This window comes from Haliotis asinina, chromosome 2, assembly GCF_037392515.1.
Source record: "Haliotis asinina isolate JCU_RB_2024 chromosome 2, JCU_Hal_asi_v2, whole genome shotgun sequence".
NCBI lineage: Eukaryota > Metazoa > Mollusca > Gastropoda > Lepetellida > Haliotidae > Haliotis > Haliotis asinina.
Window position 1 is genome coordinate 64,521,113 of NC_090281.1, and position 12,562 is coordinate 64,533,674.

Genomic DNA, 12,562 nt, shown 5'->3' on the forward strand with positions numbered 1-12,562 from the left:
ATGACAGTGGCACAAGCTACTGCGCCACCGTCCTTGGACCCATCTGTAAATAAGGATTTGTAATTGTTATATTTACTTTTTAATTGGCGATATTCTTGCTTATATTGTAAGTCATTAGTTTCTGATTTTTTAAATGATGTTAATGTTAGATCGATCTGTGGTCTAACCAGTTGCCAAGGTGGTGAAGAAAGAAAACGAAAAGGAGCTATATTTTCCAGCGCAATGCCAGCAGCAGTAATAAACGGCTTAATTCTGAGTCCAAGTGGCGGAACAAGAGAAGATTTGTTGTTGTAAGCATCCTCATAAAGAGGATTGAAGACACAGTTATATGCAGGGTTTGACTGATTGGAATACAGTTTTGTGATGTACTGTAAAGTTAATTTTATACGGCGTTGGTCAAGAGATGGCTCATCAGCCTCGACGTAGAGACTGTCAACAGGTGAAGTTCTAAAGGAACCAAGACAAAGTCTTAAACCTTGGTGATGGACAGAATCAAGAAGTTTCAGGTTGCTTTTGCATGCTCCACCATATACGATGGAACCATAGTCAAGTTTAGAACGGACTAATGATCGATATAGGTGTAAGAGGGTCGCCTGATCCCCTCCCCACTTTGAGTTGGAAACAACTTTCAACAAATCGAGTGCCTTCAGGCATTTGGCTTTAAGAGATTTAATGTGCGGCAGAAAAGTTAAATGGGAGTCAAAGATTAGGCCCAAGAACTTGGCCTCCTTTACAACTTTGATGAGAGTGCCATTTAAGGATAGTTCTGGGTCCTTATGAGGCTTGTATTTTCTACAAAAATGTATGCAGTTTGTTTTGGATTTAGAGAATTTAAAGCCGTTTTCAAGACACCATTTATTTATTTTGTTTAAACACAACTGCAGTTGTCGTTCAATAGCATGCATATTTCTGCCACAACAAGAAATATTAAAATCATCCACAAATAATGATCCATCAATTGAATCATTTAAAACTTTGGATAAACTGTTGATCTTAATACTAAATAAAGTGACAGACAAAATACTACCTTGAGGAACACCCTGATCCTGATTGTAATGATCAGACAGAGTAGAACCCACTCGGACTTGAAATTGCCGGTCTTTTAAAAACTGTGATATAAAAAGAGGCATACGGCCACTCAAACCAAAATCATGTAAATCCTTCAAAATGCCATGCTTCCAGGTCGTATCATAAGCTTTCTCAAGATCAAAGAAAATTGATACAGCATGTTTTTTATTCACCATAGCATTTTTAACAAAGGATTCTAACCGTACCAAATGGTCAATGGTACTACGATTTTTCCTGAAACCGCATTGAATATTTGTTATAAGGTTATTGGTTTCAAGATACCAAACTAATCTATTATTCACCATACGTTCCATGGTTTTACAGACGCAGCTAGTGAGAGATATTGGCCTGTAATTTGACGGATCTGTATGATCCCTGCCAGGTTTAGGTACTGGTATTACGATGGCATTACGCCATGAAGGAGGAAATTCTCCAGATGTCCATATTTGATCAAAGATATCTAAAAGTGTTATCAAGCAAGGTTCGGGTAAGTGTTTCAGTAGCTGGTAATGTATATTATCATCGCCAGTTGCAGTGTCATGAGCTTGCTCAAGTGCAGTATGCAGCTCATGTAATGAAAACACTTCATTATAATCTTCACCATTATTTGAGTCAAAATTAAGTTTTGCCTTTTCCTGTTGTTTTTGATATTGCTGAAACTCAGGGACATAATTTGCCGATGAAGAATTTTTGGCGAGAGTTTCGCCAATTTTATTGGCTATCTCAGATTTGTCTGTAAGTACATTATCACCCTCCCTAAGATGGTGAACAGCAGCTTTTGAACCTTTGCCCTTAATTCTTTGAACCATGTTCCATACTTTGGACACTGGCGTACGTGAATTAATCTTGGAGACATAGTCCCTCCAAGATTGTCGTTTATTTTGTTTGAAGGTACGACGTGCCTTTGCATTGAGCATTTTAAATTTGTTTAAGTTGTGGACAGTTGGGTGATGGCGGAAATATTTCTCAGCCTTTTTCCTCGCTTTTCTGGCCTGTCGGCAATCCGAGTTAAACCATGGTTTTCTTATATGTGGACTGACAGAGGACTTTGGAATACATCCATCAGCTATTTCATTCAAAACATCAGAGAATATCTGAATGGGGTCTACAACACCACTAAACAATTCAGGTTTTAGTTTGCTTGTGCATAAAGTTTCAAACATCAACCAGTTTGCTTTTGTGAAATTCCGCCTTGTACATGGTGGAGTATCAGATGGATTTACTGCTGAAAGTATAGTTGGGAAATGGTCACTCCCACAAAGATCATTGTGAACAGACCATTCAAAGTCATTGAAAAGGTTCGCATCAGTTAGAGACAAATCAAGAGAAGAGTAGGTGCCAGTAGCAGGATGCAAATAAGTATGGGAATCATCATTAAATATACACAGGTCGTTATTAGTGATGAACTCCTCCAGAAGTTTACCTTTAGTATTAGTATTTCTACCTCCCCAGAGTGGATTGTGTCCATTCAAATCCCCCATGATAATACATGGTTTTGGAAGCTGATCATAAAGATTTTGAAGATCAGCTTGCTGGAGAGCTGCAGATGGTGGAATGTAAAGTGAACAGAGAGTGAAAGCAACGTGAAGTGTCAGACGCACAGCAACAGCTTGAAGATTAGTCTTAAGCACCACAGGGCTGTGGATAACATCTTGCCTCACAAGAATTGAAGATCCTCCAGTGACCCTTTCACCTGGAGGAGAAAAAGAATGGTATGCTTGGAACTGGCGCAAAGCTATAGTATCGTTCTGCTTTAAATAAGTCTCTTGCAGGCAGAAAGCTGACGGTTTAAAATCTTGGACCAATAATTGTAATTCATTGAAGTTGGTCCGCAGTCCTCGACAATTCCACTGTATAAGATTATTCGAAAACATTATTATTTGGGTGGATTGATTGGGGATCTACCCCGCACTCTCCTTGAGGGCGAAACGCTGTGTGCCCTCGGTTGGATGTTTTCCATAACATCCATCTGTTCAAGTGATCCAAACTTATTGAAAAGTTGGATTTGGTTATTTGACCCCTTTGAAATTCTCGAATTTTGCTGTCCTTTTGATGATTCTGATGTTGGTTTAGGCTTGGATGGTTTAACATTATGCTGAGTTTGAGGTTTTTGTCCTTTTGAACGATCTTGAGACAGAGATGACGACTGTGGCTGAGCTTGAGAGTGATGTTGTGTGACTGAAAGTGATTTAGTAGTTTGTGTGGCCTGTTCGCTAGTATAAATCCCAGGTGCTTTTGTGTTGATCCATGTGAGATCTGTTTGGCAGTCTATAGATTTAGTTGTTACTTTAGGTTTCAAAGCTGCACTAACAACGGATGCATAGGAATCTGTACCATCGTTAGATTGGACAAGTTTCCTAGCTTCAGAGAAGCTGATGTTTCTGGAAAATTTAATCTTATTGATTTCCATCTGTTGTTTCCAGATGGGACAGTCTTTGGAAAAGGATGAGTGACTTCCTGAACAATTTGTACATTTCTTGATATCACTATCACAGTCTTCAGTAGTATGAGACTGCTGACTGCAGTGTGCACATGTAACAGGTCTTGTGCAGGAATTGACACCATGGCCATACTTTTGACATTTAAAACATCGTAAGGGATTTGGAATGAAAATATCAACATTGATATTACAGTAGCCGGCTTTAATTGATCTGGGGGCAGTTGGTGCTGAAAAGGAAAAGAGATAAGTGTTAGTGAGTTGAGTTTGAGAATTTTTCCTGGTTGAGAATCTTTTCACGTATAACACACCTTGGTCTCTCATTTCAAAAGCTATTTCACTTTCAGTCATGTCTGCAAACAACTGATCTCTATCACGTACTATTCCTTTGCTGGTATTGAGAGTTCTGTGTTCAGTGACTGAAACTGGAACACCGACAAGCGAAGTGATTGACAGAAGGTTAACAGATTGCTGTTTTTTACTGCATTCAATCAGCAAAGAGCCTGATCTCAATCTTTTGATGTTTTTAACCTCGCCAGCTATGCCATGAACACCCTTTGATATTGCAAATGGGTTCAGTTTCAGAGGTGTCTTGTCACTAGCCTCTACAACAAGAAAACGTGGCCAATATTCTGTTTGTTTAGAAGTTTGTGGTTCATCATCATTATTAAGTGGACGTTTGGTCTTTTTTGAGGGGGTTTCGTATTCCATGTTCAGGTTATATTGGTTCGTCATCCGAGCTCCCCACCCACCACGGAGTATCACAAGGACAATGCTAAAAACAAGCGGATCTCCAGCTTGCAGCACCAAGGATACCCGGATGATATACTCCAGCAGAAGAATTATAAATAATTAATCTACCAGATTGGCCCATGAGCCACCGCCTTCTGGGCATAAGACTCTAGGCAAAAATATACATGAATTTGAGGAGTTGAAATAGAGTTTGAAAAATCCGCCAAGACTTTAAAAATGGTATACTACATTACTCATAATATTGTATAAGGGTACATAATTTTACCACAGGGCTTGGCGTGACCAGCCGATTGATAGAATCGGGCCGATTCTACCACCCGTCTAGGTGAAGTAAGGGCCGAAGTGGTGTGTTGGGCAAAGGGAACACGATTCAGGCTCCCAGTGCCCTCAACCACCAGACTACCGTCCTCCACCGACACGGGACGCAACCCACGGCAAACAGGTTGCCCAATTCGGTCGCCTCTTACGACCAGCAATGGGGTGCTGTGGACACATTCTGTCCCGGATCCACACGGGAGAAGAGCACTTAGCGTTACCCAGCACCCACCACGAGAAGGTGGCTCTTCACGGGTGCCTTCTTGGAATAGGAATTAAACCTTTCAGTTCTGCTGCTTTCATTGAGCTGGAAAATATAAGTCGTTCCCCTCTTCTTTCTTCTCCACCTTGGCAAGTGATTAGGCCCCAAGTTGACCTAGCAATAACATCTTTTAATGGGAAACTAATGATTTTCAGTATAAACTGAAATAAATATAATACGTGTAAATTCTATTTATAGATGGATCAAAGGATGGTGGCGCTGTACCTTGTGCCACTGTCATTGGATCAAATAAATCAAACCATATGTAATCTTCTCTGACTCTTTCTTGCCTTCATGCAGTTAAAAATCTATCTGGCAAACATCCACTTTTAATAAAAAATATTGAATTGTATAATGATGTTGCCCCAGGCCAATACGACGTCGTCTTTTTTTGGTTACCTAACATTTCTTGTAACACCATGGCCGATCTTGCTACACAGGCATCACTCAGGCAACAAATATGTGACACTACATTTTGTTCCACGTTCTGATTATAAGGTTGTCCTCATGGGACACCCAAGTAAGTATAAATAAATTACATGCATTAAAACCTTATATGGGTTATATCTACTTGGGTTGTCAGTTCCGATTTGAAGATATCATCATATGCATGGACATTGTCGTATTGGCCACGTAAGGTATATACGTGAATACCTATTGAAAGGATGAGGAACCTCCCTTATGCATCCATTGTGCTGAAAGAATCGCAGTAATGCATGTCTTGCTTGACTGTTTTAAATATTCCACCACAAGAGATAACTATTTTAGATCAAGAACTATGAAGGTTCTTTGTCACAATGTTAGTTCTCGTTTACTTATTGCATTTTAGAAAGAACTAGACTTGTTGAATTACTTGTGAAAAGATTTTATTAGTAGTATCGTAGATTATTAACTCCGCTTGTTAGTGGCTGACCCCTCAAAGGGGATTGAAGTATTGTAAAATTATTGTCCTCCTGCGATGGTACGTAAGTCCCAGAACATTCAAAGGAATCTAAATTTACCAGCTGTTTTAGATGTAGTATGTTTGTCATTTTAATTTTGACTAAATTTGATTACAATCGCTAGCGGCTGTAGAGCTGATATAAATCCATCTATGGTCCATGGTGATCTACCTTCAGTTGTTGGCGATCTATTGCCAGTTTTTTAATAGTGTAATGTCCAAGTAGTGTTATTTAGTTTTAACTTTCTATACTAGTTTTAGTTGTAATTGTGATAGTTTAGTTGTTTCAGTGTTGTTTGACGACATGTATTTATGGTATACACATATTTCATTTCAATGCCAAATATGTTCTCGTCACGCTATGGCTGAAATATTGCCGATGTGACGTTAAATCAAAGGTAGCAGAGGGGTTAAAGTAATTAAAATTGAATAAATTGTTTTCGTCACGATGTGGCTTAGATATTTACTCACTCACTTTGAAGCGCGAAGGGTGAATATGAATTCACGCAATGAGGGTAGGCTAGCATCTTCCCCGTTGAGAGGAGGCCAGTTCACAGCCCTTTGTTTTCCTTCCGGTCAGACTCGTGCAGATCCTGGTTAGAATAGGTCTTCATCAACCCATGCTTACCAGTAAGGGATCAGGTGGACAGGTCGCTGACTTGGTTCACACATCATCGGTTAACAATGACGCAAGTCGATGCTCATGCTGTTGATCACTGGACTATATTTGAGATTTATGAACTAATATAATTGATTTGTGATCAAATAGTATTGTATTAGAAATCTGTACTGTCATTCATTTATTCAATGTACAATAAACTCGTTTGTGGTTGGTTTTTTTTGCTGGTTTAAACTGTGCTTACCAGCCTTTTTCCTCAGTAATTTCTAAACCGCAGCAAGACATCTTGTATATCTTTTCGGTGTCAAGTGGCTACATTCAAAGACTAATGAAACTGGCAATGTTTTGGACAGCTGACATCTATATCTACAACGAAATGTTTTTACAGGATCATAAGGTTGGTGTCCAGTCTGACTGCACTGGTCAGGTTGTGGTGTCTCGTACACATCCATACTGGTCATGCCAACGCATACGCAACGTAGTATAGATTAACCGAAGGTCGTGCATTTAGAACATGCCAACATAACCCCTATGGAGACACCTTTTTAACACCTTTGAAAGATTAATACAATGTCTTGCCTGTAGAACATGCCAACGATGAGCACACCTTAAAGAGGATCTTACCTGTAAAGCATGCCAACGTTGAGCACACCCTAAAGACGACCTTACCTGTAGAATATGCCTATGAGCACACCTTAAAGACAATCTTACCTGTAGAACATGCCAAGGATGAGCACACCTTAAAGACGATCTTACCTGTAGAATATGCCAACAGAAACCTAACGTGAAGCAGATTTACACAGGACATTCTTGGTAGCTCGTCCGACTCTTCTAGAACATACGCATCGAATGTGAGCATATCCAATAAATATCCAGTCTAATGATCGGGCATTTGATGACCTGCATAGCAACTGAGATTCAATGTTTACTTTTTCTACATCAATGCACGTTATATGTACGTTAATTGTTCCAATCATTACATTGATTACACACTGTGGCCGGCTTGTGTGGCACCATAAAGTAGTCTATTGTCCTCCGGAGATGGTACCACGGCGTCTTTTAAATACATTAACTTCTGTAGCTTTTTAATCTTAGAATAGGTGTTCTTTCAGGTAGCAAAGGTAATGTAAGTTCGAAAGTTCCCTCTCCACTAAGGTGAATAATCTTGAGTTGTTATTATTATCCTGTTTTATCATGTGCCGTTGAAGATACTATTGGTGTATGGTAACTTACTAGTTTTATTTCTCTATTCTTTTACAGCATTTAATATTTCTAACCGTACATTCACTTTAATGTGGTTCACTTCAAAAACAGGATTATTTGATTAAGTGGGTGAGTGAGTGTGCATGGTTTTAGCCCAGCATTATCACGGCTGAGAACATAAGAAATGGATTTGACACAGTATACCAATGTTCGGAGTCGATCCCGGACATTCGACGTCGACGTAACTAACCAACGCTGAAACCATTATAGGCTACCACACCGCCCCTTGTTTTATTGAAGGGAAGTGTTTCAGAGTAACTGAAATTGGTTGTTAAAGTACCTAAACTGGATCTCAAGCATGAGATCTATACGCTGTTATTAATTAATTATTTTAATTTTCATTTATATCTGTAAGTTGTTTGAAGGACTGTGATCCTAACGGTCGAGAGTTTGAATGTCATAGATACCACACTTCCTTTATCCTGTTCACTACGTAAACGTCCATTTGCTTAAATAGTAGACGTACATAGTGGTCTAAACAACGAAGAAAACAAAACGGTACCGGGGTGCGGGCTCTGTAGACGTCTAAAAGTATTGTACTAAGTGAGGTGTGTCGGGTCTTTTTATTTAAAAAATAATTCCATCTGTTTTTTTTAATCATCACGTGTCAATATGTGGCATTAAATCGGCTTTATCGATCCAGTCAGTGTTCAGAGATCCACACAGAGTTACCATTTATACCTTTATATAACTAGGTACATGGTACAGTGATTAACAGTGCGGTTTTATATGATTATTGTAAAGCCATCAATATGTGTCGTCATGTACAAGAAAAGATTCAATACGTTTCAAAGAACAGGAATTCGTACGTTATCGTATTAACAATAAAGCATATCTGGTGTATCGATTGCAACCTTGTTTTAAACTTACTTTATGAGTAAAGTCGATTTATTGATATTAATCTCAAAGTTGTAAGGTACACACATTTCCCTTCGGAAATGCGTTTACACATTTTAATTTTCAAGGCAATCTATGGCATTTCAGTTATATATGATTACTTTTGTTTGTTGGATGCAAACATGGAACCCACCTTACAGGAATGACACAGGTGTCAATCTTGTTAACATTTTGCATGTATGAAATATACACGTATGCATGCACGGTGCTGGTTGACCGTGTGTATGCATGAAATATACACGCATGTTACACGGCGCTGGTTGACCTTGTCTATGTATGAAATATACACGCATGTATGCACGGTGAGACGTAAATCACCATTGATGTGATGTACGCTGTACAGTTCCCATTAATGACTGGGCAGTGTCGCAAGGGACTAACAAAGAACTATGCTCTCTTATGTGGTTTGTGGTGGTGATAGAAAGCGAAATATCTAAATCTAACAAAAGAACAACCCAATGCGGAGCGTTGGACTATGTATTCAGTGGCGTCTGTACGTACGTCCCAATTCTTGTTAACGCGATATCTCATGAACTATAATTGTACTCAACATCTTCAGATTTGGTGACAACCTACATTGGGGGATTACGCTGATACCAGTCAGTGTTGGTGACCTTGACCTTATTTTCCAGGTCACCCGACATTTTGGCCACTTTCCAGATTCTTGTTAACGCGATATCTCATCCACTATAGTACCCATTATCTTCAAATTTGGTGACAGCCTACATTTGGAGATTATACATACACCAGTCAGTTTGGGTGACCTTGACTTTTTTTCAAAGTCACCACAACACTTTGGCAACTTCTCAGATTCTTGTACCCAGTATCTTCAAATTTGGTGACAGCCCACATTGGATGATTATGCAGGCAGCAGTAAGTTTGGGTGATGCAGTTTACCATAGCTACCTCATGCAGAAACAATTCTAATTCTAACGGAATTAGACGATCGTTTTCTATCAGTTTAGTACCCGTGCACCACGGAAGGCAGCCGGAAGTACCATCTGTAATCGCCTGCTGGCATGAATCAATCGGGCTTCAAACCATCACCCTTACGTTCTCCGTGCAGTAGTTCAACTCCTTATACGGTATGTAGGGCGAACATTATGTAGCAAATGGAATATTATATCAGTATATTGTTATACTTGCCACATACAGAAACTGAGCATTGTCAAAATATTATCCCATTTGATAAGTATGATTACAATGGCGAAGGTACAAGTAAACTTAAATTGAGGGATCATGAGACCATATGAAGACGGGAGAATTTCAGTTGAAAAGTCAATCCCAATGACGTCTCGTGTCCACAAGCGGGAGGGGGGTCAAACGACTATGTCACAAGCTCTATAGCGGGTATGTCCACCATCGGTATGGAGAACAGTAGCGCATCGACGACGCATAGAGCATATCAAACCTGCAAGAAAGGCTTTGGGGATGTCACGCCAGATTCTTCCAAGTTGTGTTGCAAGGTCAAGGAAGTAACGGATGAGGAAGACGGCGTAGACGTCGATCCATCTCGTCCGAAACATTCTCTATCTGGGAGAGATCCGATAATCTGATCCCAGTAGCCCATACCAGTTATCTCGCCCTGAACAATCACAAAAAACAAGTTCTTTGGCGTCCTGTTATACCATCCCAAATCATCGCGGAAGCACCATCAACGCGATTCCTCTCCAAGACACAGGCCTGTGCATAACGCCCTTCCACGCTTCTATAGGCACGTTGACGCCAATCACTGTGGGAAATGTTAAACCTGGACTCATCTGTAAAAACAAGATTTCTCCACCAAAACAAGGGTCTGCGGACATGATTTCGGCACCACATTCGGCGAGCATATCAATGACGTTGTGTCAGGATTGGTGGTATGGCGGGACGTGTTAGGGTGAATACGGGAAGTCATGGGATGGTCCGGGCAGTCATCACTGCAGTCTGAAACCTGTGGCGAAAATGGGTCACCCTTACGCATTTGCCCTGTCTTGGCGTTGTGGACGTCCAGAACGTGACCGATCGATGACGTCATTTGTGTTCTGGTAGCGTCTCACCAGTGCAGATATAGTGTTCCGGTGGCAGTGAAATGTGCAGCCACCTGTAGTTGAGACATTCCCCCACGGACCATCCAAGTGGCCTCATGACGTTGCGCAGACGTTAGCCTTTTTCAACGTTATGCTTCTCAATAGCCTTTGAATGTTTTTAACGATCGCAAATGCAGGGGTTGAGCTTTCCAAAGTGACACTATTGAGTGGCATTCCCTTCCTGTGTTTCCCTTTCCCGGAATGCAACAAAGTAACAACGTATTGCATGTCTCAATACGAAACCACTGACGTCACGAAACGCGGCACATGCATGCATGCTGGATACATGCCACTAAACTCTGAGTTTAAATCCTTATGTGTCTATTCAGAGTTCATAAATTTCGATTATAAACTGTTGTATGCACATTTTCTTTATGTGTCTGGTATATATATACCAGCATTATTGATTCGCCGCAGGGTGACAACTTTAGTATATGTCGGACACAGAAGTAGATGTTTACTTTTCATATACTGCCTGTCCGTCTCAAGCCCATTGAGGATCTGCTAGCTATGGATTCCACTCCAGAGAAGCTGGTATGATTTTACGTTGTATCGATTTGGAAAACTGCAACGTCATATTATATTATGATCACTGTATTAGTCGCAGTACGTGTAATAGTTGAGGATTCAACTGATAGAACCACTTTCATGATAGGTAATGCTCTGCTGAAGACAAAGTAAATAAATACGCGTCCGTGTTTATCATATAGATGGCGTTATATCAATACTCAGTAGTGATGAGGAGTCTGCGAAATGCAAACTGATGTTGGCTGTTACCGTACACTGAAATATTAGCATTTCAATTTGCGGAAGTAAAGGTTTCACACTGATTTTGTTTCTTGTTTGTATGTCAGATTTGCCTTCGTGTATACTTTGTTTACACACGAGGGCATATGCTCATGTCCATCATAGTCACCAAGGCTACATTATGGTGTGGTGATGCAAACAACAGACATGTCAGTGAGCGAGTGAGTGAGTGAGTTGAGGTTTTCGCCGAAAATCCTGTTAGTCGCCTCTTACGACAAGCATAGTCGCCTTTTATGGCAAGCACGGGTTGCTGACGGCCTATTCTACCCCGGACCTTCATGGGTCCAACGGACATAAATCACATGCACCATGTTACCTCCAGAGATGTGAACTGTGCATCTGCTCGGCATAGGAGATTATTGAAAGACTGATATTGAGACCATTTTGAGCCTTTACACATTTTAGAGGTTGTGTGGGGGAACCGTTTGGTGCTTTTGTGAAATTAGATAGTTTAGTTTATATGTTAATGCAGGTGTAGGTAATGCAGTGGAAAAGAGTCGACATGGCTGTTTTAACGATATATGAGCGTTTAACTACCGGGAGAATACGTACAATTTACAGATCAAATTTCTAAGCTTTGATTTGCCAATCCGAAGATCGGATGCAGAGATGCTTCCGTGGGGATGTATACTTCTTGCTCAAATGTTCGTTCGCCAAGCTTCCACACAGACGTTTTCAAACACATTGTGCTCTCAGTAACTCCTAGTGACAAATTTGAATATTTTAAATTATATTTATAATGAACCATATTGTCAGACAGTTGCCAATTCAGAATTCAGAATGATCAAACATATCCACATCCTCTGTATGAAATTATTTTCTATCAGTCAGCTTCTGTTTTGTCAACAGACGTAAAGACAGATGCAGATCATCAAAGCTTGGTACCCGCTATTCGCTCTTGTCTCAAAAATACATGTTTATTTGATGTTGGTAGGTGAGGAATTAACGTGCACGTAGGTTTAAACGGAAACTGCACTGTATATTTCAGTTCACCGAGGTATGGAAGGAAAACAACGATGTACAAAACTCTGATAGATTTTTTTATTACCAGCAGTTGATGACGAATCAACATGTTACACTAGTATTTAACACAGCTAATTACCTTCTACGTAACATTGGAATTCATAACATA